General features: G+C 36.8%; 1 protein-coding gene across 1 annotated transcript in view; it reads left to right on the forward strand.

Annotated features, from left to right (window-relative positions):
* Positions 1-4390: 4390 nt before the first annotated feature.
* The window catches only part of LCORL (ligand dependent nuclear receptor corepressor like), a 117053-nt gene continuing 93974 nt past the window's right edge, over positions 4391-27469 (forward strand). The window contains exons 1-2 of the mRNA XM_064418545.1: positions 4391-4536; positions 21085-21302. The gene's annotated coding sequence lies outside the window, so the exon portion shown is untranslated. The remainder of the gene's footprint in view (positions 4537-21084; positions 21303-27469) is intronic.

Below are 27469 nucleotides of genomic sequence, written 5' to 3' on the forward strand. Positions count from 1 at the left end.
ATTGTGCATGGAATTGTGGTGAGAACAATCAGGAGGGAGAGTGACCTGAATGAGGGGTTGAGGTCACTTCAGCCCCTGGTAAATCATCACAGACAATTTTTAAAAGGACTGGAGAGCAGTAATATTGTTCTGGCATTCATGTAGTATTTAATTTATCAAAACTCATGCTTCAGGGATTCAGTGAGTCCCTTAATTACATTAGGAAAAAATTCCTTTCCTTTTCTCAGCAACACAGAGCTGAGAGATGCATTCAGAAGAAGAGATTTTTTTATATTTTTCTTTAGTACTTAAGATATTGGTGAACAGAGAAGTTTACCTAGAGAGGTCAACAGGACAGGTCAATCAGCTTTCTTTGCTGCTGTACAGCCCACTTTCTCACCAAGTATGAATGAAGTATTCAGCTCAAAGGATTATATCTCTATCACTAGATTTGGAAAGTGTAAACTTCTGCTGTTTGCAACAGATCAGCCAGGACAACCAACATGCCACTGTTTAGTCTCCTAACATTTGGAATGATTTTCACTGACTGAAGTATTTGGATTATAGCGGAGATAAGTATGTGACACAACAGCCTTTGACATGCAGAAAGTCACACTAGTTGATTAAATGGAATTCTTTGGCAAGCAGATCTGCTGAAAACTCTGACTTGCATGTTTTCTGCTTAAAGGAACAGATACAGACTTGACCCAGCAGGGATGGATTCCTGGGCTCAGATGAAGAATATGTGTTCCTAGAATGAATTTCACAGATGACTAGATCACTAGCAGCAGACATTCAAGAGATAATATAATTCAACAGATAAGCTTTATTCTGTATGATAGGCATATTAAGAAGAATTCATCTGCCTGAAAATATGTAAAAATTTTAGATGCTGTAGAAATTTGAGTTATCGACAGTTGACTGGCCAGTAGACTCATCATGGTCTGCAGCTGAAGCCAGAAGCAATAGAGAATTTAAAATGAAAAATGTGTTTGGACAGATGAATAGCAATAGTTATCAAAAGTCCTTTTTACAGTCTTAAACTGTTTGAGCTTTTAAATTGTCTCACTTTTTGTTAAGAAAGAGACAAGTTTTTTTGTATGCTAGAAATAGAAAAGGTGTAAACATCCCCAGCATCAGTTTTTATTTCTCTTAGTTTGGAGTTTCGTATTGAAAATCAAATGGCTAAATTTAGAAGATGAAATCCACGCATTGAAAAACTGCAATGGGCTGCCTAAATTAAGTCAATTAGTTGGGGAATAGACCTAGTTTAAAATATTGATGTAAATCAATTAGACATCAAAGGACATGGAATTAAACTGGACTGATACAGTCACAAGAAGAAAGGAAATATTTTGGCGGGTTCTTGGCACGGATTTATTTCTGCTCATAGAGCCAGAATTGTGAAAATGTGGTGATGCCATAATAATAGACTGGATTAGATCAAAAGAACAATGCCTTTCTTTTCAAGGATAGAAAGTGTCCCTACAAGCAGTCATTCTCCACGACTCATGAAAGTTTAAAATTCTGAGTTAGTCACAAGGCAACAAAAGGAAGCCTCCAGCAGTAAGTTATGATCCCTCTGTTTTTCTTATTAGCTACTCTAACAAATTGCTCCAAAAAATACAACTACTATATATGCCACAGCAAAAGCACAGTGGGACAAACACTGAGAGTGACAGAACCAGGAGGTTCAGTTAACATTGGTCATAATCAGTAAAAAAAGTTGAGGCCAGACTTGCAGGTCCTGTCATGCTGCTGTAGAAGACATAGAGTGTACCACTGTAGGGACTCAATAAAGAAGGGAGATGTAAGGAAGCCCAGGTGTCTGTATCTTGTTTCTTCCCTTCCACTTAGAGGGAAGAGGACAAATAAGTCCAGCCTGACAAGTCACCAAGCAGATCATTAGCCACTTTTCCACAATGTTGTCTGCAGGTTTGTGAGCAGGTAAGGAAAGGGCACTTCATTTTCCTTTGTGCTTCCATTCCTCATATCTCACCCTCTCAGATTTGCTGCATGACAAAGGAGATTTTCTACCTTTCTGGTGCTCTTAAAAGAGACTTCCTTCCTTCTTTGGTATATTTGGATTCTGAAGGAGAGAATTGCCCCTCCTTTTAATTTTCTTTCTCCACTTTCTGCTCTCTGCCTTTACTATTGCTTCCATCAAGACCCACGGGCGTTGTGGTGTTTCTGTGGGGTCTCTGTAGTGCTTCCAGTCCAAAGACCAAGCAACATCTTTGTAATCTGTGCCTCAGCATTGCATAAATAAGACTTTTAACCTGTGAATGCAAATGGGGTGATCCTGTTGATTCAAATGGCCCATATTAACAAATCATATATAATACAAATAGACCTTGCACAAAATCATTTGTCCTAGCCACTATTTACACTAACATTCTTCTTTTTTTTTTTTTTCTTTTCTGAAAACACAGTATTTGTCAAAGGAAAAATAACATTCATCTAAATTGTGATTATGGAAGATAGTTTCACATCTGATATGGTCAACCTTTCTATTAAAATATGAATTAGAAAATGATAGCCGTAAAATTTCAGGTATGTTTTTAATATTTAATTTAAGCATTTCACATCCCCTAAATCATAGTTTACTTTGTAAATATTTGCTAATCTGACAATACACGTACTACCAGCCTTAGGTCATAACTCATGCAGATAGCAAAGAGGACTTTGTGCCATTTTATGATGTGACTCCTCCATTTAATTAACTCCTTTAAACTGTTAATATCAGACTTTTTTCCCCCCTAGCTCTCTTGTTTTTGCTTGTGTGACTAAAGAGCTCTGTGTGCCATTCAGCCAGCACAGGTTGGCTTCTTCCCTCTCTCATAGCAACAAAATCCCAGCTACCTCTGAAGTGGATATGCTAAATGGGAGGGATTTCACATCATCTGTTGTCTTTCTAGCTCACACGCACAAAATGCCACAGTTCTGCTCAGAAAATGTTTTTTAGCAACCATTCTGCACGTGACATTAATCAGTCTGCTATTGATGACCACATCTACATGGTAAAAAAATATATCAAAAACGTAATTAATCTGTTTCATGACGTATGATATAGACAGACATTCTTTAAAAATATATAAAGAGCATTAACCTTTACAAATCCACTTGCTGATCTTGTTTAAATAAGAAAGCCACATTCTTCTGTGGGTGCTTCACTTAGAAAAATACTCGTGGCTAGCAATGTCTTGTACCAATACATTACGCATTTATGTTGAACATTACAGCCAATATTTTTCTGACAGAGTTTATACTTTTTGCTAACACTGGGTTCAATCCTGGTCCAGTCCTGTAACCCCGATTCAAATGATTTCATGGGAATAATATCACTTATTTCAGTAAACCTGTTTGCATTTGTACTGTTCAATATCCTGTCAGCTTGCCGAATCAGATCATTAGCAAAGATAGATAAATGTATTCAGCCTAGACAACTTGCATTCTCCTGTTTCTAAATAAATGGGCTTATCCTGCAGTATAAACAGCACTTACTTTTCTCAAAATTTTAAAGGAATTAACATGGTCAATATTAATCTCTTTATTAGGACATCTGTTATTTTTCCATTATCTATTTCTAAATTTTGTTGCATGCCCTACAATTAGAGAATGTTCTGTTGCTTAGTTCAGCAGTAAAAAGGATTGTTTCTACAAGTCACAAATGCAATATCTCCAGACCAGTTCAATGAGCTTCTGAGTTCCTTTAACATCAAATGAAGCACCATTACTAAGCAATCAGAGAGCATTTGCTAGCCCTCAGTAGCTCTTACTCCATGAGACTATTTATGACAACAGAACTAAAAGTGAATATAAGCATCTGCAGAGTGACAGCTTTGACAAGCAGTTCTGTGAAGAGTATTGCTATCACAACACCTTACTCCTCAGAGAAAAGGCAGGCAATGTGGTGCACTGCTGACCAAGCTGCTATGTTAATAATAGAAGAATGATTGAAGTTAAGAAGGTTTTTTGACCTAATGTTAAAAGGAAAAACTAAATACATTGCCAGTTTGGTGTAGTAATACTGACTAAAGCCATTTACCCCCATTTGCACCCATCTACATTACTGTAGCAATTTTTCTCTCCTTTTATCTAAGACAAAATTCTGTTTTGATAGTCTTGCTAAAAGGGAAATATGAGAAACAGAAGGTCTGCAGCAGCTGAAGAGAAAAGGAAAGATCAGAACCTTCAGTGTGACTGCAGTGTGCATTGCCTGAATTTTCCTTCCCATCTCCTTGGACAAATAAGAGTGCTTCTAGTCTAGGTTACCATAGTTTCTGGTTTCCTTAGTAACCCACCCTTTTGAGAGCATTCATGTGTTTGTGTCAGTAGGAAAGAGTGTGAGTGGGTCTAAAATGGAGTACAAACCTCCCAAATTTGGAGTGAAAAAAATTCCAAATTTTCTCCTCAATCAACAAAAAAACCTCTTGGGGATATTCAAAACTCAACTGGCCTCAGAGTATGACAACCTGCTCTGAGGACAGGAGTTGCATTGGATCTCCAGAATTCCTTTCCAATCTCTGCTCTGCTGTAACTCCAAAGTTCTGTGAGGTGGGTAATGACTGGAAAACTGCCTAAATGCATATTACTGAGATCTAGAAAAGGCCTGTGGTTCGTGTAAGGAAGCACATGCTGTTTCACAAAGCTAATACTTTTCTAAATAGTTATATAGTATTTGAGAACTTAAAATATAAGTGACTTTGAGGGTATAAAAAGGGAAAATGGAGAGGGGAAGGAAGGAAGGAAGGAAGGAAGGAAGGAAGGAAGGAAGGAAGGAAGGAAGGAAGGAAGGAAGGAAGGAAGGAAGGAAGGAAGGAAGGAAGGAAGGAAGGAAGGAAGGAAGGAAGGAAGGAAGGAAGGAAGGAAGGAAGGAAGGAAGGAAGGAAGGAAGGAAGGAAGGAAGGAAGGAAGGAAGGAAGGAAGGAAGGAAGGAAGGAAGGAAGGAAGGAAGGAAGGAAGGAAGGAAGGAAGGAAGGAAGGAAGGAAGGAAGGAAGGAAGGAAGGAAGGAAGGAAGGAAGGAAGGAAGGAAGGAAGGAAGGAAGGAAGGAAGGAAGGAAGGAAGGAAGGAAGGAAGGAAGGAAGGAAGGAAGGAAGGAAGGAAGGAAGGAAGGAAGGAAGGAAGGAAGGAAGGAAGGAAGGAAGGAAGGAAGGAAGGAAGGAAGGAAGGAAGGAAGGAAGGAAGGAAGGAAGGAAGGAAGGAAGGAAGGAAGGAAGGAAGGAAGGAAGGAGATCAAATGTCCTAAAAAAAAGTTTGGTAATTACCAGATTTTGCATCATAGGTGTTTAGGAAATTTAGCAAAATTTGAAGCTAGAGCTGGAAGGATTTCATTTTTATATGAGAAAAGGTACAGCTCCTTTCACATACTAATGGGAGAAAGATAGAAAACAAGTACATAGACAAGAGTGATATGGAAAATGGAATGGTTTTAGGAAGACAAGAGCATAAATATTTATCCCATTTTTTGTTCATATTTTCTATTCTTGTCCCTTAACTGTCATTTCCTTGTGCTGTTGATGTGTTGCTGTGTTTTTGAAGGCAGTTATGGCAAAGCTGCTGTTACTACTTTTCTAATTTTTGGCTCCTATGCCAATGCTTAATTTATAGTAACAGATTGCAAAATACAATTGTTGATATTTGTCTAACTGATTTTCTGAAACAAAAATAAAAAATAAATATTTTGATCAGAAATGAATGGTTTGGATTTTTTTTGTAAGAGTTCCTTTGAAAGGAAATTGAAATGTTTATATATTGTATGTGAAAGAAGCATCACTAACAGCCTTGTTCTATATACAATAAAATACATATACATCTTTAATTGGATAACCAGTTTCAATAGGTGGCTTCTAATGAGCTATTTGCTGCACTTCAGAGGTGATTTATTGATTGGCTTTGATTGATTATTGATTATCAATAGGAGCTCTGGCCTTTGGTAGATATTAGTCAGTTTACTGTCCTTAAACTATCTCTGATCCTATCTTTGTTCAGCATTTCATTGCCTTCAATCTTGCAAAATATTTACTTCAGCATAAAGAGGAGAACCAGAATAATAATGGTTTGTGCCTGTTTTGTACCTATTATTCCCATCAAAAAACAGCCATGGCCTTTTCCTTCAGATAAATATCACTAAAAACACATGGGATGACAGAGCACCACTTAGAGGTCTGACTCAAACCTCAGTAAAATCAGAGGGAATATTTCTATTTAATTTCATAAACTTCAGATCAGATCCTGAATAGCCCTGGCTCTATATTAGAGTCAAATACATCTCTCTCCTCTAAGAGGCTGAAGTGATTCCCTAGTGACTTCTAATGCTGTTTTTGAAAAGTAGAAAACTGTCAAGAGGAGACTGCATAATAACAAAGAAACAATTGAAAATACCATTGCCACACTTTACTTCTTAGCTGCTGACCACAAGATTTAAGATTCAGCTCAACTGAAAAAAAACCACAAAATACAAAGCAAAAAAACTAAAGGAAGGACTATGGCTTGTATGTGTCCTGATTCCTGGTAGAACTTCCCTCTTCACGATTAAAAAAGTCTGGATTGTAGAGCATACTTATAATTTGGGTATCATTCTCGGTTTGCAGAAAATGCTCATGCATTAAGTAGAATTCTTTCACCATAAAAATAGTAGTATAGCACATTAATGCTACAGTTAAGATGAATATCTTTAGAAAGATACATATTATTCCACATTACTACATTTTCTTCTTGGGAAAGTGTGTCCCTTCCAGATGCTGATGTTTAATATTCAATAAGAAGAAACAAACAAGTGTTACTATTTTCTTTCATCCTCTCATTTCTTCTTTTACTACTACATTCAAGTTTCATATGAAAAAAAAATAATGAGCATTCTTACAATAGACAAAAAAAATCACTGAAGCTCAGTTCACCTATTAGCAACCAGCTGTCATAATAAAAATAAGTCTTTCCTAACCCAGCAGCATGCATAAATATGATAGTAGAAAGTCATGAATTGGGTCACATACTCATTACAATGCCATATATTGTTATCATATTGTTTCCATCTGATAGTGTTTAATAGCTCATATAATCCACATCACACTTCACTTTCTTTCCACAAGTGATGTGTCCCCCCACCCCAATAAAGAAAGACATTAACTGGAACACTGGGTGACAACCTCAACATAAAGCTTGAGTGACAGAGGCTTAAATAATCTCTGAACATACAGGGTGCTACTCTAAAACAGAGTTTAGGTAAAATGATACAGGAAACTGTTCATTAACACGGCTTGGTATTGAAACTTGATCACAAAGATACTTCATTGCAAGGAAAAAGAGCTTAGGGGATAATGGGTTTTTATACATGATGGCTACTTTTAACAGTTATTCTTCAGTGCTAGGTACAAGAACAAGGATAATTTTCAACTATTGAATTAAAACAGCAAGGCTGTATGACACCACTTTCAGCAGAGGCTGTCTGGTAAGATTGTTGGAGAACCATTTAAAAAGGTGCCTCATTCTGATTAGTCTACTTTTTTCTAGTAACTTTGTACTTTGTTCAGATTCAGAGGCAAAGAAAGAAATGCATGTTCCTTATTTTGACCCCCAGTAACCCACTGGCTTTGTGTTCTTTTCTTTTACAATGAGAAACACTGAATTTCTAAGGTACTATTAAATAGATGCATTGTCAGTAACGCTATGAAAACCCCTACTCTTATACAGTTAATTAGTCTCGTTACATTAATTGAAAAGCATTCAGAATGCAGAAGTGAATGGAGGGTGCTCTGGGAAGGCAGCCAAGCTTTAGGGGCTGGAGAGAGCGATGTGCGCTGGCCGTGCCTCCCCTCAGCCTGCACCGGGCACTGCCGCCGGCCGCGCTCCCAGTCCAAGGGCTGCTGAGGAGCCCTGTATTTATTTCAAGCAATCACATTTAGTAGCGGTTAGAATATGAAAAAGGTGGAAGGGGAAAGCCTTTTAAAGACTTTCAGCAATTAAGAAGCAAGGAAGGTATCTTCTTGCACTGACCATACTGAGTCATTGATACTGGCTAATTGCTCCTCAGGAAATAGCTGTGCCATCTTGCAGATGTTGGCAATCCTCAGAACACAGTTTTGCCCTTTTGGGTTTTGGGTTTTTTTTCCTCCTGTTCCTAGTTTGGTTCTTCGAAAAACAGAATGTTAATAAAATAATGATGGGTTGTAAATAAAAAAGGTAGATCAAATATTCTGTTTATACATAGATACTGAACTCTGCAGTGCAGCAAATAGAAAAAAAAAAGGACTAGGATGAAAACATTTTTAAGAGCTGGATGACTCAATGTGAAGACATGTTTGCTCAGCTCTTTATGAGCTCCCTCCCACTCTAGAAGAAAACATAAAATACAGTAACAAAATGCCTTATGATGGATTTCTCTTACTAAAAGGCAAAAACTTAGAAAACCATAAAATTAGGAATTATATGTAAACTTGTATTCTAGTTTCTGGAAAATTGAATTGCAGTGCACTTAGCTTCAGGAAAATAAATGTTTTTGTAGTGGATGGCCCTAGACCAAACTCCCACCCAGCAGCTCTGTCACTCCTTTTCAGCAGTCCAGGGGGTGAAAATAAGAAATATTCCTGGTCTAGCAGAAAGACAGCGATATTGTTTAACAGTTTGCAACACAGACAAGAAGGACTTAACTTGGGAAAAATTAATTTAATACCAATTAAAATATACTTGGTTAGAGAAACAAAGACAAAAGTCTAAACAACCATCCCATCCTTCTTAAATATGTTTATCTAGAGGCTCTCTATCCGTGGCTAAGGGACTCAACTGTGCTCTGCTATGAGCTGGCTGGAGGCAGATGGGATGGGTTGTGTCCTCCCCACAGAGTCACTTTGTCAGGCAAAACCAACAGAGTGTTTGGTTCAGAAACATGACTAAACTTAAATATGAAAGAACATTTTCTGTCATAAGGAAAGCCTCTTGTTTTACCTTTGGAGGTAAAAACAAAATGCTCTGAGTCTGCTCCAAGCCTGGAGGAGGAGACGGAGGGGAGGCCTCATTAGAGCCTGCAACTTCATCATGAGGGGAACAGGAGGGGCAGACACTGATCTCTTCTCTCTGGTGACATGACCGAAGGGAATGGCACGGAGCTGAATCAGGGCAGGTTTAAGGTGTTAGGAAAACATTCTTCATCCAGAGGGTGGCTGGAACAGGTGCCCCAGGGATGTGGTCACAGCAGCAATCCCGACAAGATTGGACAATGCATATGGTGTGATCCTTGGAGCAATCCTGTGCAGGGTTGAGTGGGACTTTGATGATCCTTGTGGGTCCTTTCCAACACAGGAGAGTCCATGATTCTACATTATATGAAGATTTGTGTATTTTTTATATTCTTGTGATAGCAGCTGGTCCAAATTCAACCCAATTGTGGATTGAAAGTTAGTAGTAGCACTTGATTTTCTGACAAATACAATAGCTCTTCAAAAAGTCAGATCATTTGCTTTCTGGAATATTTTGACAAGAAAAGATTCAAAATGGATGGAAAAGATGGAAAAGAGTCAACTCTTTTGGGAAATAATGCTTTCAAACAGAGAAAGGTGTTGTTAGTCTCATGGAAAAGATATACACCTGGCGGCTCTCTTCTTTCTATCATACTATGGTTGGACCAGTAAATGTATCTTTCCTAAAAATACTACCTTTTTAAATCACTGCCGAGTTCATTCCCTTGTCCTGAATACCATCAGGTTTGTAAGATATTTTAGTTATCAGGACTGTCTTTAAATGCTGTAATTCATCGCTGTAGTATATTTCTTTTTCTGTTTTCATCTCATTTTTCCTCCCATATGTATATCATAAATTACCCTAATTCCAGATACCTTATTAGAGCCATCCTTATTCAGCCATGTGCATTGTCTTTGGCTTTTTCCTACTTTGACATTTTTTATTTTTTAACTACAGATCGTTTTGTGACCTGAGCTCTTTTTGTGATAATAGCAAAGAACCAGGAGCAGGGCACGCATTTTTCAAAAATTGATGCTTGAATTATTAACTGCATCTCTATTCCCATGTGCAGTGACAGTCAAGTAGAAAATGGAACCTGTCTATAATTTAATCATAGTACATACAATAATAATTAGTTGTCATTAGGACCCCGATTTTCACTGTGATGTACAAGCGGAGAAATGCCGAATTCACAGAAGTGAGGTGTTATGTTTTGTGCAAAACTGCACTTTTTATTTATTTCTAGTGTTTATTTCTGGTGAGGTTATGTCACTCTAAACATTTAATTGCACACAGTGAATACGTGACACTAATTATAATACACTGGTATTATAATTTAAAGAACACTGGTATTATAATTTAAAGAATCCATAGCTTACAAATAATTATTTTTTAAAGAAAATCATAATAGTGGTCATATTCTTGAAAAGAAATCAGAGACCATGTTCTTATTTCTAAATGATTCCTGTTTAAATTGTGTGTTCATGCTACTATTTTGTAATTAAATGCCAGCGTCTCAGCTCTCTAATGTTAGAAATTTGTTGATTACTACAGATCTTTAAACAGCACTCAGGCACATATTGAAACAGATTGATAACGCCAACTGGATACAAAGTGGGAGTGTTAAATTCTGCTGCCAGTTTCAGATGCTTTGAAACACTTTGGGAGTAGAGATCTGGTGGCTCCAGCATGATGACTGTGCTAAGCACTGTACACATATATAACAAAAGGTGCCTATCTCCACCAGCCTACATCCAGTGCAAAAAAAGAGTCATGTTGACCTGATCAATACTCAAGTGACACAGGGCAAAGGTCATAAACACAATGATATGAAGATATGAAAAATTCAAAGTCTAATTATCATGGCTATGCAACCGAAGGACTGACAGGAAAGATGTCCAGAGTCTGTTGAAGGACAAGTGAAAGTCTGTTTGTGGCACTGTGTGTATGCAGCCTGGAAAATGCCAGAAATAACTTTAAACATATATAGCTTGTACTGAACATGTGGTGCTACTAATGACTACATTTTGTGTACATGTTTTGCATGTCAATAAATTCATTAACCATTTTTAAAGGCACATAGTGAAAATGATAGCCTATGGGGTTTTGTTTAAGGAACTGATTAGACATCTATGAAAGAGAGAAGTAAGCTTGATTCGACTTGCTGGACAGCAGACACTCTGGTGCTGGTGATGATTAAGCAGCAGAGCACTCAGTGCTTTTCAGTGGCTGTACAGCCTTAATTAAGAAACCCAGGAGGTGAACCAGGAGTTGCTTTAGTCAGTCTTTGTGGCTGGGCAAGGTTGAGAAAATCTGGTTCCTATGAAAGTTAGGATTCAAGGTAGACACTGGAACAGTGAGAAGTACCCTCTGGAAGAGCAACCTGCACATTGTAAATGGCCACTCGTTCCCAAAGAAATTAAGAGGTACTACTTCTCAGGCCAGCAGAGTTTTCCCTCTCAGTTGAAGAACCCTGTTCAAGACCATCTGAAAAACATATGAAAAAATCCTGTCAGATTCAATACTGCACCCCGCCATGAACATACAAATCACAACTTAAAACACAGGAACTTAATTGCCGACAATCTCACAGCCAATTTTGCCACAAATTGCAAATTTTCACTACGAAAGGATTTTGTAAGGCCTTAGCTCTCAAACTGATGCCATGACATGAGACTTGCAGTTTTCAAGTAATCTAAATAAGTATTTTAGGGTGCCATAGCTGCAAGCATATTCTTGAATGCATGACTTGTCCACACCTTGTGGGTTTGTAAACCAAAATGCAGACCAGTTATCTACAGACATGCCTACCCTAGTGCCAATGTCATACACCTGAATACCTTTTTCTGCTCCTTACCAGATAAAACTTTTGTCTGAATTCTTAATAGGACCTTGATCCAGCCCTAAAAGAAGGAATTTCTTACTGTTCAGACTAAGCCCACCAAGGCCGGTGTCTAGAAGGAACCAGCACGTTCCACTCACGTCTGCTACAAGACAGGATTTTGTCCCAAGTAAAGAAGATAAATTATTCCATACCTAGTCTTTTTTATTAAATGGATTTGCTATAGTATTCACCTACTGAATTATACATTTAAGTCACACTAGCCCACATTTTTTTTAAAGTTACAATTTTTTTAATTTGCTTTCTTTCTTCTATTATACTTACAAGGGCCATTTAATGCTTTTGGTAATAAAGAACTTTTGAACTACATTCAGTAACAACTTGGTTAAAACTTGTAGACAGAACTTGAGCTCTGCACACCCCAGGCTTTCTCTGCTTGTGAAAGAATATTCACAAGTCAAAAGACAAATTTGTAAGCATTACACTCCTGAAAAAAACCAAAAATTTCAGGTTTTCATCAAGAAAAAGCCCTTTCTCTTTCATGTAAAGATTTGGTTTTACACCTGTCACACAGGACTAAATGTAGCCTCATTTTGTGCTCCACCACAATATATTGCCAGTTTCTAACACAGCAAAAGTGGTTCTAGATTTAAAAAATTCTATGCAAGTTCCCACTACTAATGGCACTCCTTATGCCATTCAAAAGTGGTGTACTGCTTTATGTAGATGTTTAATTTCTATTTGTAGTTACTTAATGTATATTTAGACATTAGATGGCACTTGTCTAAATTTTAGATGGTATACTTAGTCTGTATATCTGTAAAGGTTCTGAAGAAGAATAAGGTATGGCCAACTACTCACAGAAAATGTTACTTCACATTAATCAGCACATTATGAAAACACATAAGTCATTGCTTAAATTCCTATCCTGCTTGTATTTGGTCCTTATAGATTACATATTCTCAAATAGAATTAGAATAATGTCTTTCTTATTACCTATTTCTACAGACCAATGGGGTGTTCTGAAAGCAGGTTAAGGGAAACATGCCTTCCAATGTTTGGAATAAGACTTTTGCTCATAAGCTGTGTGCATGTAAACACTTTAATCCAGGCACAAAAATAAACACGTAAGTACAGACCACTCTGCACATGAAAGGGTAACTTTTTCCATGGCCACTGAAAACTGAACACACTGTGTGATATGTTCAGCAGAACAGCCCTCCAAAGAGTCCCAGAGTGGCAGAAACAGAACATCTGTGAATCCAACATGCTAAACTCCAACAGAGCACTAACACAATATTTAAGGGCACCTCTTCTCACCGTTCACCGCAGGAAAGGAATCATCCCTTTCATACCCTTAGTCTGACACCTAAAGTGGTTCAAACCCATAAAAGGGTTGAGTTCCTAGTTCAGTAACCCAGATCATCTTGATTCAGCTTAGATGTTCCCTGTGTGGAGCATTTTCACTGAAACTCTTACGCTGCCCAGATGTTGCCAAATCATATCTTTTCAGCCTTGCAGACCTAGCTCAGTTTCCAGTTCTATGCTTTATTTCTAAAAAGTTTGGGCCAGGTGGAAAAGTCTGGCTGTTGTTTCGTTCATAAAAAAAGAGGACAGAAGAAAAGTTGCCACTACTGCATTCCATAATAAACACCTCACTTCTTGGCTTCCAGTTGTCTGTAGTAAGACTTTACAACACCTTGAATAGTCAATGACCTCTCAGAGAACTTTTGTTACTCTGTAAACACTGAAACAGAAAAGCTATTATAGTCATTCCAAGTTCATGCTTATGTTAAATGTCCTCACACCCTTCTGAAGTACAATATATTCTCCAAAAACTGTGTTCAGAGCAGGGAAGAGTATTTGAAAATCTGGTATGAACATCTGACACCTTATAATCTATATTTTCTCTAAACTAACAATCAACACCTTAAACATATAGCAATTCAAAGTCAAAATTTGATAGATATTTCGAATACTGATAAATTCTTTTCCTCGGTGATATGGAATCCACTAGTGCAAAATAACAGCTTTGTCACCATGTAGAACACACACCTTTTTCATCCTGCCTAAAAGGCAATAGGTAGAGCAAACAGAACAATACCAGAAGCTTAGAAAACTAAAAGAAAATGAAGGGGAAAAAAATCAAGTTCCAAAACTTTATTTTCAGGAGCCCAAATTGAAATCAACCAAGTATTTTTGATTTTTTGGGAAGCCCCAAATTCACTTTCCAAAGACTAGCCCTGTAGGACAAAGTATATGGGGACTTCCTTATCCATTCAAATTCCTTTGAAAAGTATGGGCCAAAGTTGGTTTGAGTTTTCTTAGCTCTTCAGCTAAGCTGACAAGTCAGTCGCTCTTCTGAAGGAATACATTGTAGGATGATTTGAGATTGACTTTTCCTGAAAGCCAAATCAGGGTCCAGCAATGAATTATATAAAACTGTTAATGTAGAGCTTGTATAACTAGTGTATAACTATTAACTTGTGTAACATGTAGAACAGTTACATCATCCTATTTTGCATCCGCCTTTTTGTATTCCATGCAATTAAAGACAGTGGCATGAAAAGACCATCAAACAGGTACAGAACAAGTAATAATAAAAGGTTTTATGGCCATAATTCTGGGAAGAGTGTGTTCCTCACAAAGAAGTTACGCAACTCATTCTTAGAAGTGACAATAAAATCTTTATTCCTCTCATTTCTCACCCTTTCCCATCCACACACAGAGCCACAAATTTGTATGATATCTTTTGAAAAAACATACTTTATCAAATTTTCAGATTTGGAGCCTGTCATCCACATAGTTTTATTCACAATTCTGTATCTGTTTGAGGCTTTTGACAGCTTCATATACATACATAAATATATGTAAGTTACTTTTTTTTTGTCCTACTCTTTTTTAGGTATCAGAAAAAAACAGTTTTAAAATATTTTAGGTCAGGTCTGGAAAGATTCACTGCTAAGTCACGCTGTTCTAAACATACTGTCTTGTAAAAGAACATACTGGAAACTTGTGGATTATTATTTTAAACTACTAGGATTCCAGTCTCTCCCAAAACTTTTAAAGCATTTGCAATAAACCTCCCAGCTAGACAGTCATCAGTCATTATATCAAAACAAGCATTTTTAGAGATAATCTTTTTAATCTATTTTGAAGCCTTGCATTTCACAACAGAGAACACAGGATGATCTAGTAAGGCAGAACATAAACAGCCAAACAGTGCTGCAGAATTTGTAGGAATTTCTTGGGTCAGAGCAGGCAAGCAGATTTCTAACTGCCACATACTATCTTCCTCTGGAATAATAACCATGGTTTCTCTCTTTCACAAAGCACTTCAGATTTACAGGCTAAGTGCTTTTTTCTTTCTCTCCCCACCAACCCTGCCCCACGAGGAAATAAAAGTCACAAAATTAAAAGGGGGTTTCTTGATCAGAAAAATAACAAAACCAAAACTGACAGGATACTGTCAGACATTTCCATGGAGCTTATTACAATAGCAGGTACAACTTAACAAAATCCAAAAGAGAATTAGATATTGAGGGATAGTGTTTCTGACATGTATCAATTAAAGATACTCCAAGGCATTTGACTGAAAGATCCAGGCAAAAAACTAAATTTTTGGGTCAAACCACCTCCTGTGCATAAAAGGTTAGGATGGCATCTAATGTGCAGGGGAAAAAAATTACTGCAGCTGCTTGTTGAATTTTTTGGAACTGTTCTTCAGTCTATGCTACCTGTCACTGGCTATTGGCAAAGTTTGGCTTTGTTTTGGTTTGATCCAAAGTGGGTTTGATCCACTGTGTTAATTTCAGTATATACATTCTGTTGTTTATTACATTAACAACATAATGTCATTTCACAAACTAAAAATACAAAAGTGCTACCTAGTGCTACAAATTAACAAAGCTGGAAAAAGCTGAAACAGGATTTCTTAGTTACACTGTTAGATTCCTCTGAGGTAGCTCATAAATTTGAGACAAAGACTTTGCCTCCTATAAAGTCTGAAAGGCGTAGGTGCCGCCTTCTGTAAATATTAATAATGGCTGCAGAGTGAGTGCCACAAGCAAAGGGCACTCAGTCACACAGAGCCAGCCCAACAAAACCCTCCCCACAACAGACCCTACTGCTTGTTCTCAAACCTACATATAAGATTGTAAATGTAAGGAATATTCTGTACATTCCACAACAACAGGTGGATTAAAGACTGCAGTTACTCCTACATTGCTATTTTTGCATTTTGATTTAAATTTTTTTTGGCGCATTTGGGAAAGGTTTGGTGTGCTTTAGTGCATTTGCAGTGACTGCCCCAACCCAAAGTACATGACCATCTTCTCTAACTGCACTCTAAAAAAATACTCTTTGAACATAAACTGTTTCAAGAATCATTTAATCTCTTTCAAAAATCAAAAATAAATAAAGAAATAAATACATAATGGAACTTTTAAATCACTGTAAAAGACAGCACCCAAAATTCTGCTAGCAATCTGATAGTCCAAGCAGGTGCCTGGCAGAGATCCCTTGTGCCTTGCTTCCCTGGATAATGAGGACACAGGCTCAGGAATGGAACACAAATCAGCCAGGAACAACCCAGGATCCTTTCCACTTTTTTGCTGCTCTGTCACTTTAAAATATCTCACAAGCATACACTGTCTCAAAAGGCAGCTTGAAAGAGGCAGAAATTGCCACGTGTGTGCACTCTCCTTTTGAATCCAGGGCAGATCAATGACTGTTTATTTACCCTGAGCAAAGCAAGTGATGGTTTTTCCAAATTCTAGCAGACAAATCTCCCATCACTGAACCAGGTGGGACAGGTCACACAGAGCTGGGAGTGGGCACAGGACTGGAGCACGTTAGAAACCGACTGCCTTGGTCACCAAGGGAGAACAATTACTTAATGACAGCAATTTACCCGTTTTACAGTTTGCTGTGCTAAGGAAATATCGCTTGTGACAGTGGAAACATATCAAGCCTTAACTGGTAATTCAGCACAGAAAATCTGAGCTACTACTTCTAACACTGAAAATCATGGAATTTATTTCAGTTCTTGAATAAAGTTTTAGATACCCACTCCTAAAGAGAATTGCTGGAAAGTCTGGGACACCAGTCCTTTCAAATAACCAGAAGTTATGGATTATTTTTATATTGCTTCTAGCAGTTATTAACTTGATGCTAGATTTTTTCTAATGATTATTCCCTGTGTGCTACTCATCTTCCAGCTGTGAGAGTTATTTATTTGTGCTGTTTTCCTAAGCAACAGCTAATTTCCTGCTGAAAGATCATGCATAGGCAAGGGGCTATCGAACATGGCTGAAGTCTTTCAGTGCAAAAGGAGAGGACATTAAGAAAGAAAAGGGTTATTGAAACCACTCAAGGCTAGATTAATATCTTCACCTTTCCACATTAAATGAGTGCCTTTCAATTTTGTATAATTATCTGTTGTAATAGGAGTTCAGAAACAGGAAAAAAAAATATTACTCTTTTATATTTAAAATCACTTAAGGAGAAAAGACAGGAAGGGATTTGGTTTAACAGGTAACGAACTCACAACAATCATTAGGAATAATGTCACTGGTGCACAGGAGGGGAAATCCCAGCTATATATATTTTCCCCTATTTATGTATAGCTTTGATGATTTCTCTAAGTAAAATGAAACAAATGAAAATCAAAATGTGAAAGAATCAGTAATTAAACTAGGGGCTTGATTTTTGATTTAAAAATTAATTAGCCCAAAATCTAATATTAAAAGGTTTTTACAGTTGGATAACTTTCAGACTAAAAAACACTAGAAATCTATCACTGCTTTCTGACCTACTTTCCATGGCCATGGCTAATTCAATCTTCTTGCCTTTCATATCTCTGTCTCTGCCAACAGACAGATGAGCAGTGGAAGAGCAGAAGAGGCAGGTTGGGTTAAGAGGGCAGATCAAGACAAATCATTACAAGCAAGAGACTGGAAGTTTTCAGAGACCTACTCCCAAAATAAGCAGACAATTATTCTTATTAGGATGAAGTCAAAAGATGTTATTATCACAAATGTAGTATGTCTCATAAATCACCAAAAAGTGTTCATGTAAATTATCTACGCCAGGATAATGTCATGCCTGAAATGATTATACCACTTACATTTCAAATCTAAATGCTACAAGAAGTTAAACAAGGAAACTGAATAAATAGTCGACCTGTTGAAAAAGAAAGAAACATCAGAAATTAGAGGGGAAACTGAGTACTTCAGACATTTGTTACAGGAATTATTGTTATTTTGCTTTAAGAAATATGTAAAATCATAGGATGCGAAAACCATCTTATAAACTCAGAAAACCTACTTTTTATTTCAATTCAACAACTTTACTTGGCCTGAACAACATAAAAGAATGCTTTTCAAGCTAATTGAATTTTGCTCTTTCTCCCTAAGAAACATTTCATATGTCCCAATTTCTATCCTGAGCCTTTCCACATTCATTTTACTCTGATTTTCTAAGTAAATTAGGTTTAGGTAACAGTACTGTCAATTGACATCTGTACTCTAGGTCTTCTGATAGCTTTTCATCCCATGACTACATTAAAATACAAATTTAAAGATATTCATTTCTACAAATGTGTCTGCTAATTGAGAGCTGTATGAAGAAGGCAGACTAAATTGCATGTCCCTATTTAAAGCAAGACTGTGTAACTCCAGCAGTTTCCTGTTTTACAGGCAGTGTATACATGGACTAAGCCAGCCTCTGCATGAGCTGCTACGTGCCCAGCCAAACATGGAAGTGATTTAGGAGTTAGAAGAAAAGGAGGGGGAGAGGACTGGAGTAATGGTGTAACAGCACATCAGCATGTTCTGTGAGATGAGAAAGAGAAAATTAAGACACTGATATGTTGAAAGCTTGTTTCCATTAGTACCATCCCTGTGACTCTTTCTCCCCCTCACATTTTTCAGTATAGCTCCCAAAATGAAGTAGTCATTATTTTCACACTCTTAATTAAACGTTAATAAACTGGTGGTAAAAGCTGCATGAAAGAGATTGGGTAGGTAAACTTCAGTTTTTAGGAAGGTTCAAAGAGAGATACCTGGCACCAGTAACAAGTTCTTGATTCCGAGGATCTGCATCTTCTGACCTTGGCCCAAATGTAAAACAGGCCACACTCCACATTGATCTATGTCTACAGTTCCTAAAAGCAACCATCATGCCTTTTCATGCTTGCTTCTAATATACCCATTGTCTACAGGATTAATTGCCTTTTTGAGATGGACATTTATTCACCATTGAAAACTGTATTTGGACTGCAAGAGATATAAACGTGGAAGGAGTGTCAAGTCTCTCAAAGAACATGCAGATGTCTTCCCAGTCCCATGCTGTGTATACACTGCTGTAATCCTGTTTTAAAGAATGTGTTGATATTTTTTTCAGCCTTAAAGTGCTAATTGGATTTTGTGGGTTTCAGCTATGATCACAGAAACATACAGGGCAACTTTCAACCAACAGTCCCAAGCTTCACCCTCTTATTCTGTTTTCTAGTGGAGCTGTGTGCTCCTCACCACCATGAAATAACAGCACCTGTATTTTCATTTTTATAATTTCACAGAATTTAATCGGTAATTCTTTGTTCTTGCCATCGAATTTCCCTTTCAGAAATCCATTAATATGGGAAATTAAAAATGTTTCCAAAATGCCATTCTCTCATTTGTTATATTCCTTTTATAATCCCCTAGAAAAACAAAACCAAAACCAAACAACTGCACAAAATCACCTCAAAAATGTGAATAAATTGGCAGAAGAAAAAATTACTAATTTCAGTGAAAGATTTTTTTCCATTTGGAAAACACTATGATGATGATGATGAATTTTCAGCCAATTCCAGGTGATGAAAACACAGGTAAAAATACAGAGGTCGTGCAGCTCCATGGTTAAGGCTGTATGGTCTGCTACACCTTCAGCTAGATTAAATATACTAGGCTTCACAATTTCACAATTACAAATTTGAAAATAGTAATTCTTCAGAAAATGGGAGAGCCAGACATACCATTTTTGTGTTTAATCAATAAATTCAAAAGACTGTATTCTGCAGTGTTCTGGCCACACACAGAACAGGAACAGAGAACAGGCAAGTGATTTCACTGCAACTTTCAGTTTCAGGGCTGCTAATGAAGTGTATTTCTCTCAAGAACTGGAGGCATTCTTTGTACATAACACTGCTATAGATTTTCTCTGTAACATATATTTTGTGAGAAAATATGGTTAAAATATCTGGAAACACTTTTGGTAACATTAAAATTATTACCAGGAAGTGAACACTTTATTATAAATGTTTTAATGCTTTTAAAAATTATTTCTTTATACCATAGAAGATTAATGTACCTAAAGAGACAGTAATGTACCAGTCATTCAGAGAGTGAAACTTCTCAAGGCATCTAGTAAATCTAATGTAATATTTCTGGGCTTTTGCTTTTTTTTTTTTTTAACCTGAACTGTGAGGTAAATGTATGTGGGATGTTGGTAAAATATTACATAGCCTAATGACTAATTTTATCTATGTTGAGTAACCAGTTCATGCTAAAAGGGGCTTAGTTGCTGTGAGCACAGTTGTTCATATGTATTTGCAGAAGAGCAGCCTGCAACATGGTGCTTTTAGAAAAGCAGGTTCAACCAGTGAAGAATATGAAACACATATAAAAGGAAGTTCACCTTTGAAAAAGTAGTCTTTCATAGCATTTTTTAAACCAAATAGGATTTTGGTTTTGCTGTTATTCAGAAACAATGATTATTTTTTCAGTTTTCTGCTTCCATCCTATTTTTAAACCTTTGAAGCCATACTTTTGTAAGAAATGGAAAAAATTACTTCCCTCAGGATAAGAGGAAGAAATTTGTCTGTACATCTACACAGTTCAAGCTCAGAAATATATGACATTTATTTATTTAGTTAGTTAGTTAGTTGAAATATCTTACATTCTATCTTATATGGACTAAAAGTACTGTCAGAGGACCTTTTTAAAAACAGAAATTTTTCATATACTGCAATATTGCTTCAATGGTCTTCTAAAAAGTGTTTTAGAATTTATTTTATAGTTTCAAATGATACATGCTTTTTATAAGAATGTAATGGAATATTTGATACAAAATTCTATAGTTCTCTACTGAAAGGAATTATGAATCTTCAAAGGTCAGCTATAAATATCTTTTCTAATGCCTTTGTGACTGAAAAGAGTTTCCTAGAAATGAGTATAATCTTCTTCTAGATTGTCTTTTTCAAGGAAAACATAATTTGGTAATTTCTATTTATTAAATTGTTTTCTCTAACTCTCTTGTTTACAGGTACTCTGCAAGGTTCATCCTGTCATAGCATAGGAGGAAAAAATAGACCTGTTTGAAAGGAGTAGCTGGCATCATTGCAAAGTGGACTGAAAGTATATGAAGACACACTCCTAATTATTTTTTATTCCTCAAGTCCTCAGACTTTAGATCCCCAGGATACCAAGGTCTCTCTCATGGCAGTAAGTTGGACTTTTCTGAGAACAGGAATCACCCTTCAGGTGAGTATGATATGCACAGTTATTCAACAGCAACCAAATGAGGATAGATTTCAATGTCTTCCCTTCAGTCTGACTCAAAACTACACAGAAGTGTAGGGCTTTTGCAGCTTTTTTCCCCCAGAAGAAGTAACACAGGTAATCAGTCGACCCGAAATTCTTCCTTTTGAAGATCTACCAGCATTAACTAGTGCTCAAAGGCTGTGTAATAAGCAGATATCAGATTCAACAACCTGACAAAGAATAGCATGAAAATAGAGCCAGAAGCAAGAAAATACACCTCAAAATAACAGAAAATGCAAGCATTGTAAGGGCTGAGTAATTACTGACCACCACATGATGCGAGACACAGAAAGGAAACTCAGTTACAAATGGACCATCCAGAACCAAAGAAGTACAAAACACAGCTTAAGTTTTCAGTGCAAGCAGTGGGATCTAACAAAAATAAAAAAATAAAAAAAAAATAATAAAAAAAAAAAAGAGTGACTGTTCCTCTTTTTCCTAGATGCCTTTGAGGCATCCAGCACACTCAGCTCTGTTACAGAAATCTGAGGATTATTTCATGTCAAAAAATGTCTGGAAGGAACTGAAGAGTAGTAATTTTAAAAGAGTGCTAAATGCTGACTTTCCAGTGCTCAAGTCAATGCAGCAATAATTTATTCTGTCTGAACTGTTGCAATTATGAATATAACACAATGCTTCATGTCATGATTCCCCAATTAGTTTATTTCAGTATAAATCCACACTACTCTTAAGGGGGTTGAGCTTGTCTTCCCCTTTCCTCATTCCTGTCCCCTCTCTGGTGCTAGCACTAGCACTTAGGAGAACATATGGTGCAGCAAACAGATCTCACATCCATGAAAATTGCAGTTGGGGGTTTAGTCTTTAAGAAGATCATTGCCAGATCTAATTCACCTTGGAGTTCGATGCATGTTCAGGGCTGCTTAAGGGAAGGGGCAAAAATAAACAACTAAAACTTTGCTGAAAATGTATGGTAATGGTAGGTAGGCAATGTAAAATTTTAGGTAATAGGGAAACCCTAAAAATGGGGCAAAGAAACTTTTGCCTACTGTAGCCTTGCATAGGAGCAATGACAGTGATTCCTCAGTTATCTCTCACAGTTTCTTTTTCTTCCTGGCAATTCATATATTTTCCTGTTATTTAAGCAATTCAGCTGCAGTAATAATAATTATTTGAGCATCATTAACTAATGAGAATAATTATCTATTGTCATCTTTATTAAATCTGTCCTTTCTCTTTGTTTTTGAATAGTTATGCTTCTTACAGTATTTCTTTCCCGTAAGTTGAATAGGATGAGTTTATTTCCATAGTGTCTGCTAACATAGGATGTTGGTTTAATAATTATAGATGAAATCCCTGTACAAATTAAATCAAAAGCATCTCTCTTATTGAATTGCCGCTCCAATTAACCCATTGCCTTCAAATGCAGGAACTCTGCTAGAAGACCTCCAAGCCTCCATTCCTTTCTGCCTGGCAATCAGCATCTTGTGCTCTAACTTGCCCAGGTCCATACAGATTTTACAGTTTCTCTGACCTGCTGTGAAGGGAGTTGTATTTCCACCCCCCACACACGGAGATCTCCCCTAGCTGCCCTTAGACCAATTTAAAGGCACATGGAGAATTTGGCAGAGACGATTGCAGTGCAGTGAATGGAGCCACTGTAGTTAGTAAGGGCTTCATGAACAAGCCCATATTACAGTGTCATAACATAAATATATAACTAATTAACTAAATAATGAAGGGGAAACAAAAACAGTTTCTAATGTCTGGGGAGTTATAGAGCTTATAGCTGAAATACCATCTTTAAATAAATATTTCCTTCTGGTTTTGTTAACACAGGTTGCTTTATTTTAATACACATTTATGTTAAAATCAATTATAATGTATATTGGTTTTTATGGCCATAATTTGTATTTTCTGCCTTATGTGTCACTCACTCATTAGGTTCCTAAATAACAGAGAACACACTTAGTCAGTTGGCATTTTCCAGTGTTTTAATTGCCTGCTGTGATATAATTATTGTGACATTTTGGGATGTTTTTAACATCCTGAATTAAATATTCTGACATCCCACAGAGCACTTCATGAAAACAGTCAAACTGTATTCAAGTCATTAGGAGTCTACAGTTGTCCTTTAATATTAAAATTATTTTTGACACAAAAAATGCAGATAAAATTAAAGTGCTTAACAGCTTATATCGTATGTCAGTTTTCATCTTTAAAATTTTAAAATGTTATTACCATATAATGAGCAACTGTGGAGTTCAAAATATCACATAAATTTGTATTTTATTTTCCTTTTTTAAAGTAGCTTTTAAAGAATGTTAAATAAGAAATCTTAACTACAAAGCTTAGTTTTTGGTGAATTTTCACAGCATAATATCACACAAATGTTTTGAAGAATAAAATAAATATTTTCTTCTGATTATTTTTTCATAATAGCTGTGAAATACTGTACATCTTTAAAAATTATTTTACTTGCCACAAAATAGTTCATGACAGAACATAACATGCCTTGACTTTCAGATTAGGCTACATTTCTGCAAACATTAAATATTTAATGGGTTAAACAATGAGAATGACATATGTAAAATAAGATGCTGCAAATTAGTTTCTAACAATGCACGAGAATCCTTAAGAATAAGATAAATTTACATAACAAACAGCCATTACCCTGTCTTGTTTTTTTCAGCCCTGTTTTGCAAATAGTTTAGAAGCTTCGTGGTAAGTGCTAGGACGGGAATAGGAAAGGTTTTGGCAACCACAGAACCAAAAAGGTCAGCTCGACACAGCCCTCCAGTCCAGCCCCTCTGTCTCTACCAACACTGCTACAAAAATGTGCAATCTCATCAGGGACAGAAAGGGAAGGCAGGAGACTGAGGGAGGGGGTACTGCACACTGGCAATCTCCAGATTGCACCTGGTCCCCAAACTCTCATGTGCTGCCTTCTGCACAGCACTGTATTGAATTGCACTACAGTCACACTGGAAAACCAGGCATAACCTGCCACTTAAATGGCATAGGTGAGAGAATGGCTCTAAAGACACAAATTGCACAAGTCAATGTTTTAATATATACCTAACATTTCATTTATACTTACAACTGATTCCCCAAAAACTCAAATGAAATCCTCAATTCATATTCTCACATTTTAAGGAAAAACAATTACTTCTTCTTATCTTAATGGCAAACTTAGCTAGTGTATGACATTAATCATTTAAATTTTGAAAGATTGCCTGTATTTTCCTGATAGAGTTTTAAAATAAGTGTATCTCTGTAACACTGAAGTAATATCCCACAAGTTTTAAATGCAAACCTGTGTGTTTTAACTAAAAATATATTGGGCTACTGAGTGACCAAGGTTCCATGCAAGATGCATGGAAAGACTTTATAGTTTGTGTGGGAAGACAGTAATTGGCAGAGATCCAGAACAGAAACTAGAAGTGAGGAAGAAAATGTAAACACTATATTTGTTGGCATCAATTTGATATCAAGAATATAGGAAGTGAAGTTCATTCTGTTTCTTAGGCAGAATACAGAAAAAAAAATCCTCTAAATCATGTCAATTATCTAAGTGACGAAGATGGCAGTATTGCTGAGCACAGTGTGTGCAAAATTAATGTTCATTGTAACTTTAGTGAGAACCTGGAGAGACAGATAGTGGAGATACAACCAGGGGACAAATTTGCAGCAAGGATGTTACTTATCTGTATACAACTGCCTGTCTGTTCTGAGTTATCGCTTACTTAGGTGAGTACTTATTTACTTATATCTTTCTGATGATTCACATGGACTTGAGTATCCCCCAGTGTACTAACTACACTAAAATTCACTGAAACAATCACAATTATATGATCAAAATCTTCAATAACCTAGCTGGCATTTAATGGTGACACACTGTCCACACATCAGCTTTTATGCAGGCTTGAGTCCTTTTCTGTTCAAATCACATCTTCACTTTTTATATGTCTTTAAAACAATTTAAATGAGTTAATTACAATTCCAAACAGCAGATGTGTTTAAAAGTCAGAGGGTTTGCACTAACAGGATATCTGAGCAAATATTCTGCTAATGTAAGAGAAACTTGCAAAGATATGGAACCAAGAAAGTAGGGATGAATAATAACATGATTAAATTAAGACCACAAAAATTGTGTTTGCATTTATAGCCAGGAGCAGATCACCACTAGTCTTATTTTAGTCTTATATTGAACCACTTTTCAATATGTTATAAGACCATGAAATTCAATGAGACCAAGTTCAAGGTCCTGCACGTGGGTCAGGGCAACCCCAAGAACAAATACAGGCTGGCAGGAGAATGGATTGAGAGCAGCCTGGGGAGGAAGACTTGGGGGTGTTGGCTGATGAGAAGCTCAACATGACCCAGCAAGGCCCACTCACAGCCCAGAAAGCCAACAGCATCCTGAGCTGCATCAAAAGCAGCATGGCCAGCAGAGCAAAAGTGCTGTTAAATGCCAGATGCAAGACTTTGAAAATATTTTCTAAAAGTTTTATGGAATTTTTTTATTGCAGGAATATCTAATAAATATTTATGTGTTTATATGTTGAAAGATGCTAAAAGAACATCTCCTCACTGTTTTACAAAATAAACACCCATTTAACAAAAAACCTTATTGCTCTAGTCACTGAATTCATTACTTGCTCTGAGATAGTATGGAGTTACTGTCATGTATTTACTCTACATAGTTCTATAGTTCTTCAAAGAGTCAAAGATCAAAGTCCTGAGTAAAATAATGCTCATATTTCAACACCATCAGCAAGGTATTGCTATTACTAAATTGGCTCATTATCTTTACTGAACTAGTATTATATGACATTAGCATTTTAGTTTAAAGATTACTGTTCTTAAGCATGTTTCCCACTCACTGCCACCTACTATGCAACACTTCACATCATGGTACTGGTTTAGAGACCAAAACCTGCATTCGGATTAAAATAAGGCAGAAGATATGTACCAGAAGCATGTGTAATAGTGTCCACTCCTGGCCAGACATCTAGGCTGGGGGACAGGTTACTGTCCAAAGAAAACCTCAAAAAATATAAATAACACAATATAAGACACAATCACCAGTACTAAACTCTACAGGTTCAGTGAGGAAAATCTCTTGCTGAAATGAACATAAATAGCCCTTCTGTCCAGCAAAATACTATAGGAGTTTTGCTGTTTATAGATACAAACCATTTAAACCCAAGATTTTTAAGAGAAATTATAAAAACTATGCTGAATGAAACAGATGACAGGAAGTTTCTCTCTTCTTATGAGGTATATAATAATAATTTAGTGGAACACCAAGTGCTCCCTTGCCAATGGTTCACCTTCTAACTCTATGGGTTTCCCAAAATATCTAGTGATAAGCCATCCTTGAGACTTAAGCTGCCAGGTTATCTCTGACAAATCCTTCTTGACAATGCATCTTCACCTCTTAAATAAAAAACTCAGCAAGGTGATCCAACTCCACTCTTGGTTCCAACTGCAGGAAATTAAAACCCTGTCTCTCGGGAAATATCTGTAACCATGAACCTCTCTGGGGGATTTGGGGGAGAATGTGCCCTCTCTCCATACTACTGACACTGTGACATCATGCAGAAAGGAATTTGTTATAAATTGGATCGAAAAGGGAGAGCCCAACTTTAACTTACTGATTGAGACATTTCTATTAAAGGCAGGAATACTCAATAACAGTCTGCAGGTTGTTGTGGCTGCCATTACAGAAAGTGATTCCTAGAACTGATTTAAAAAACATTACAACTGCATTTTCTGAAGGGCCTAATCCTGTAGTAAGTATTAGGTATGCTCTGAGAATACCTCCCAGATGAAGCTGCTTAGAGGATTTGGTAGAGAAATGGTTCCCAGACTGCTGCCAGACTAAGGCAGAACACAGGAAAAATCCCACGCAGGACAAGCACAAAAAGAGGTGTCTGGACACATATACACATTAAAAGGAAAAGAAGCAAAGGAAGTCAAGTGCACCTAGAATGAGACAGCTACTAATGAAGGCCTTTTGGGATCATACTTTAGGCTTCATAAACTCTTTATTTGAGTTACTATACAACTCCTCTGATTTTGAGGTGTAGTAGTACTCTCCCTCCCAAAGGAATAGCAGTATATTGGGAAAATAGAGACAAACA

This window comes from Passer domesticus, chromosome 4, assembly GCF_036417665.1.
Source record: "Passer domesticus isolate bPasDom1 chromosome 4, bPasDom1.hap1, whole genome shotgun sequence".
Lineage (NCBI taxonomy): Eukaryota > Metazoa > Chordata > Aves > Passeriformes > Passeridae > Passer > Passer domesticus.